The 6,459-nt window shown below is 43.3% G+C and overlaps 2 pseudogenes; one reads left to right on the plus strand and one right to left on the minus strand.

The window, feature by feature from the left end:
• Nucleotides 1-287: 287 nt before the first annotated feature.
• Nucleotides 288-2,254, minus strand: LOC125752429 (small nuclear ribonucleoprotein F-like; annotated as a pseudogene).
• Nucleotides 2,255-5,069: 2,815 nt separating this feature from the next.
• On the plus strand, nt 5,070-5,680 carry LOC112675072 (ATP synthase F(0) complex subunit C2, mitochondrial-like; annotated as a pseudogene).
• Nucleotides 5,681-6,459: the final 779 nt, after the last annotated feature.

The raw sequence follows: 6,459 nt of genomic DNA on the forward strand, positions 1-6,459 counted from the left end.
AAATAGCAAACTCAGAGAAGTACATATAATCGGAAGGGTCCTCTCTCTAATCCTCACATTGCAAAAATAATGAGATTAATAATTTAAGTTAAAATTATTTGCCCAGAGTCAAGTCACTTCAGATTTAGCAGCAGATTCAGGACCAGAAGTCAGAGTTCTTTCCACTGCAAGATTACCTGTCCAATAAAAAGTATGGGATTGGGCAGTCACTGAGTACATGTGGTTCACAACTTCCCACTGGGTATGAAAGGCCTTGTGTTTCTATATGCCACTCTTCTTCCTCTGGGTTAGGATCTTATTAGAACTTCACCCAAATGTCCAAACAATGCTCCATCTATGTATCCTTTTGCGTTTGCAAGCTGCATGTTCAGATAACCATCTACAGATACCAGGTAGCCCTTGTACTCCATTCCTCACTGAAGTTTCACCGTACTGACTTTCCTGTTAATCCATTCAGGAAAGGCTTGGGATTGAGGGATAAACTCAGAGCAACTACCAGAAAATGCTAAAGGCCACTCGCTGCCAACTGAGCAGTCGTCCAATCCTCGTGACTGAAGTAGCTACAGCCAGCAGTTTATGAAATATTTAGATTACAGTTCCTCCCTAGTTGGCGTATTCAGCTGCCACACCCTGGCAAGCGGGAATGTATGTTCCATGTGGAAAATTGGAAGAACTTTTGAGGTATCTGACCAATCCGAGAGAAAACTTGAAGATATCAATGTTGAGAGTTCTCCCAATGAAATGGGCCAGCCAGATCACTCCATGTTCACAGAGTTTCCAGAGAACATTTAGTGTCACACTCTTAAATATGAGCAAATAGTCATCAAATATGAAGAAAACCTTTAATAAAAAAGACAGAGACCAACAGGAGAGAAAATAAATAAATAACTTAGAGGAAGGAAAGGCTGTGCATCAAGAAGAAATCAAGACCAAAAAAAATCATTAATATCCTCAGAGATTTAAGATATTGTATTTGTGAAAGAACATGCTATTTTAAAAGGTGAACATTCAGAAAACAAACAAGACTTTTAAAATGAAAGCATGTAGCAGAAATTTTTAAAACTCAATAAATAAGGGACTCCTGGGTGGCTCAGCAGTTGGGTGCCTGCCTTCGGCCCAGGTCGTGATCCCAGGATCTGGGATCAAGTCCCACATTGGGCTCCCTGCAAGGAGCCTGCTTTTCCCTCTGCCTATGTCTCTGCCCCTCTCTCTCTGTGTCTCTCATGAATAAATAAATTAATGTTTAAAAAAACTCAATAAATAAGAGAAAGAAATTAAAAATGGGAAAGATGCATTTTCTCTTTGCTCAGATTTTTTTTTTTTAATTTATGATAGCCACACACACAGAGAGAGAGAGAGAGAGAGAGGCAGAGACATAGGCAGAGGGAGAAGCAGGCTCCATGCACCGGGAGCCTGACGTGGGATTCAATCCCGGGTCTCCAGGATCACGCCCTGGGCCAAAGGCAGGCGCCAAACCACTGAGCCACCCAGGGATCCCCTTTCTTTGCTCAGATTATTGACGAATGGTGGCTTGTTTTGTGTTTTTTAAATCTGTGTCTCATGCATGTTTTAACATGATAGATGGAATGCATTGTGTAGCTACAGTTTTCTGGAAAGGTTGGTCTTTTAGGAATTAATTTTCAGATATTCAATAGGTTTTTTTTCTTTTTGAAAGAAAAGATTTTATTTATTTATTTATTTATTTATTTATTTATTTATCTATTTAAAGCAGAGCAAGAGTAAGAGAATGGCTGAGGGAGAGGGAGAAGCAGGCTCCCTATGGAGGAAGGAGCCCCATTAAAGGCTGAATCCCAAGGCTTTGAGATCATAACTTGAGCTGAAGGCAGATGCTTAACCAACTAAGCCACCCAGGTGCCCCCACCCCATGTTTGTTTGTTTGTTTTTAATTAAAAAGGGGGGGGGAGAAGGGGAGAAGGGGCTCCTGGTTGGCTCAGTTAGAAGATCATGAGACTCTATCTCAGGGCCATGAGTTTGAGCTTCACCTTGAGTGTAGAGATTACTAAAAAACAAACAAACAAATAAAATGAATTACAGGGCCAGTGGAAGAAGTCTAACTTCTGAATAATAGGAGTGCTAAAATGAGGTAAAGAAAATGGGGTGTGTCGGGGAGAGGGATGCAAATCAAAGAAAAGTTTTTTAATTTCCCAAAATTGAAAGATGAGAATTTCCACAATGAAAGGCGTCATTAGGTACCCAGTCCAACAGATGAAAACAGACTTACATTAATATACATCATTGTAAAATTTCAAAATCTGGGGACAAAGAGATAATCCTTGAAATGTCTGGAGTGGGTCAAGGAATAAAAATTTTACAAAAGCTGAAGAATTAGAAAGACACTGAACCTGTTAAAATTAGTTCTGGAAGCCAGAAGATAATTCCTTCAAATACCACAGACCCTCTATTTGCCTTCCCTAGGGAATGAACTGAAAATCAGCCAGGTGTGAGAAGAGCAGTCATCTGATTGCTCAGAGTTAGATAGGGGATCAAGGACCAGTCCCCCTGTTTTCATTTCTACCTTCCAAAGTTCCTGCTGCCTCCAATTCAGAGCCTTCTGGGGGGCTGCAATATGAGTTTTTCCTACTGTTGGCTAAGACTTTGCCTTTTCAAATCTGCTAAACTACAACTCATCCTTTGCTTAACAGCTTTTGAAACTGTTTCTGTTGGTTCCTTCTCCTCCACCTCTTTTTTTCCGATTATAGGCAAAGATTGATAACATCTAAATTGAGATGCCTGGGTAGCTCAGTGGTTGAGCATCTACCTTTGGCTCAGGTTGTGATCCCAGGGTCCTGTGATCAAGGCTCACAAGGTCCCACATCAGGCTCCTCGTGAGGCACCTGCTTCTCCTCTGCCTGTATCTCTGCCTCTCTCTGTGTGTCTCTCATGAATAAATAAATAAAAATTAAAAAAGTAAAACAGCTAACTCCTGATCTTCTGTATTGGAAAGTCAAATGATAATGCTTCAAATGAACATTCAAGAAGTAGTATTATCATGTTTTTTAGACATATGGGAGGAAATATAAGAATAGTCTAAAATAAATTGGTTGACTCCCAAGAGCAGGAAATGATGGAGTATCTGGTAGGAATCAGTCCCAAGACAGCTATGTTAATCAACAAGACCCGTAGAATAATTTGACTTCTCACACTGTATCATGTACACTGTATCATGTGTAGATGAAAAGAAAAGGTTTTTTCTTTTGTTTTTTTTTTAAGATTTTATTTATTTATTTGACGGAGAGACGGAGCACAGGCAGGGGGAACAGCAGAGGGAGAGGGAGAAGCAGGCTCTCTGCTGAGCAGGGAGCCCGATATGAGGCCTAATGTCGGGCCTGATGTGGGGTTTGATGTGGGGCTCCATCCCAGCATCTGGGATAGGCCAAAGACAGACATTTCACTGACTGAGCCACCCAGGCATCCCAAAAAGAAAAAGTTTAAAAGCAGGCAAAAGCAATACATAAACAGTGTATAGAAACCCAGCACTATATGCATATATGAAAGCATAATAATGGACTAGAAGGCAACCCACAAAACTCAAAGAGTTGTTTTTCTGTCAAAGAAAGGGAAATTAGGAAGAGAAATGGACCAGGGATGTTGGTCAAAGGGGACTTCAGCTAAATCTGTTACATTTTCTTTCTTTAAAAATATAAGCTGGAGGGAATCCGTGGGTGGCTTAGTGGTTTAGCGCCTGCCTTTGGCCCAGGGCATGATCCTGGATTCCCGGATAGAGTCCCACATCAGGCTCCCTGTATGGAGCCTGCTTCTTCCTCTGCCTGTGTCTCTGCCTCTTTCTCTCCTCTGTCTTTCATGAATAAATAAATAAAATCTTTAATAAAAACACACACATATATATATATATATATATATATATAAAAGCTGGAAGTAAATATGGTAAAATGATTTAAAAAAAAGAGTTAATTCTGTGTAGTGGGAATATGGGTGTTTATTAGGTTGTTCCTTGTGTGTTTCTGCATCTTTCCAATTTCTTAGGTTAAAAAAACAAAAAACGAGGGGATCCCTGGGTGGCTCAGTGGTTTAGTGCCTGCCTTCAGCCTAGGGCGTGACCCTGGGATCCTGGGATGGAGTCCCCAGTTGGGCTCCCTGCACGGGGCCTGCTCCCTCTGCTTGTGTCTCTGCCTCTCTCTCTCTCTCTCTCTCTCTCTCTCTGTGTCTCTCATGAATAAATAAATAAAATCTTTTAAAAAAGAAAGAGAAAAAGAAAGAAAGAAGAAAGAAAGAAAGAAAGAAAGAAAGAAAGAAAGAAAGAAAAAAGAAAGAAAGAAAGAAAGAAAGAAAGAAAGAAAGAAAGAAAGAAAGAAAGAAAGAAGAGAGAAAGAAAGAAAGAAAAGAAAACTCCATCAGGCAGAGGAAAGGTTGGGACAGTAGCTTGACTACTTAAAAGAAGCTTGGACCAACAGAGGCAGGCCTCCCAACCTACGAAGAGGGACAACTAAGTTAAGAGTGGCAGATTGAGGGAGGAACTGCCCCAGCATTGAATGCCTGGAGCCCTCTGTTCTCAGGGTAACCGCTCAGCCATAGGGAGTCCCCAGGCTCCTTTAGGACCCAGGAGTATCTCTTCCAGGGATCTAGTTCAGAAGCTTTGGTAGAAAAGTGACCACAGTGACTCAGTCCTGAGAGCTGGTGCTCCTATAAAAACACTGCAAGATTTCTTGGTTGTAGGAACGTCATGGTCCTAGACCTCTCCCTGCCACCTAACAGAAGCATCCCCTAAACGTGGGCTCACAGTGCCCTCTCGTGGTTACAGACTCTCTGTCAGCCTCCACCACCAGAGGCAGAAAGGTAACATTTCTGAGCTTTTAAAGCCCACAGTCAACTCCCTCTACATCCCATTTCTCATTCTTTACCTGAATATTCCCATTAAATAAAGCAGGGATGGAGGGAATGTCCACACAGATGAAAAGAAAGAAAATCGTTGACATTTTCCCTTATTTCCGAAAAGATCATTAGACAACACTGATACATTTTACTGTTTTGAATACTCTTGTTGAGCTCTCGGTCGTCTCCGCTCTGGGAGCAGCTCTCCTGCTACAGCCCCTCATCCCCTGAAAATGTAGGCCTGTGCAAAGTTCGTCTCCACCCCCTTCTTGGTCCGGAGCACCTCTCAGCTGTTGAGCCGATCACTGTCTGCAGTGGTGCTAAAACCACCAGAGACACTGACAGATCAGAGCCTCAGCAGCTTGACAGCCCCACATCCCCTGACCTCCCTTATTCCTAGCCGCAGCTTCCAAACCAGCGCCATTTCAAGGGACATTGACACGGCAGCCAAGTTCATTGGGGCTGGGGCTGCCACTGTAGGGGTGGCTGGCTCTGGGGCTGGAATTGGGACTGTGTTTGGGAGCCTCATCATTGGTTATGCCAGGAATCCCTCTCTGAAGCAACAGCTCTTCTCCTACGCCATTCTGGGCTTTGCCCTCTCGGAGGCCATGGGGCTTTTTTGCCTGATGGTGGCCTTTCTCATCCTCTTCGCCATGTGAAGGAGTCGTCTCCACCTCCCATAGGTCTTTCTCCCATGTCTTGTCTGCCCTGTATGCCCTGTATGTTCCTTTTCCTATACCTCCCCAGGCAGCCTGGGGAAAGTGGTTGGCTCAGGGTTTGACAGAGGAAAGACAAATAAATACTGTATTAATAAGAAAAAAAAAAAGAATACTCTTGTTGATAAAGGTTAAGAAGTAGCTACATTCCTACTGAGCGAAGCACTAAGGGCAAGAATGAATGAGGGAAGCAAGCACTAAGGGGTACAGGGAGGCCAGAGAGAACACAGCATGGGAAATCTGGATGAGAAGAAAAATCCAGAGTCAGAGCTGAGACTTGGTAGTTAGGATGACCCTGGGTCCAGGCTCTGTCACTTATGAGCTGTGAGGTTGTGCATAAGTCATTTTGCTTTGCTGAACGTATTTCTTCAAAAAACTTCTGATGCCTCTGCATTAAGCAAGAAGCAGTCAAATATGGTGGCCAAGAGCATGCTCTGGAGCCAGATGCCCTGACGGAATCCCAGCATTACCACTTACTGTGTGGCCTTGGCTGAACGATCAAACCTCTCTGTGCTTCACAGATCCGTGGTGAGATTCAGTGAATCAATGCATGTGAAGTGCTTAGAGAAGAGCCTAACGAGCATTCGATGAGTTAGCTATAATCATTTGTGTCTAAAGTACCATATGACCAGATCAGTATGTAAGCACCCTCTCCCCTTCCCCTGGAATCTGACTCTAGGCAAAATGCTTATGCCTCTGTCACATAAACAAGCCTGGCCAGTACTCCACAATACCTTCCCAGTCTGGGGGCATCACCCTCTTTCCTCCACAGAGCCTTTCCACGTGATCCTGAGTCCTTGGAACCCACTTCCTAATCTCCTACTGATACTGGAGGAAGTGGAGCTAACAGGCTTCCCTCCGAGGAGTCTGAATTCCTTCCATCACCCAGGGG

The sequence above is a fragment of the Canis lupus genome, chromosome 14 (genome assembly GCF_003254725.2).
Source record: "Canis lupus dingo isolate Sandy chromosome 14, ASM325472v2, whole genome shotgun sequence".
NCBI lineage: Eukaryota > Metazoa > Chordata > Mammalia > Carnivora > Canidae > Canis > Canis lupus.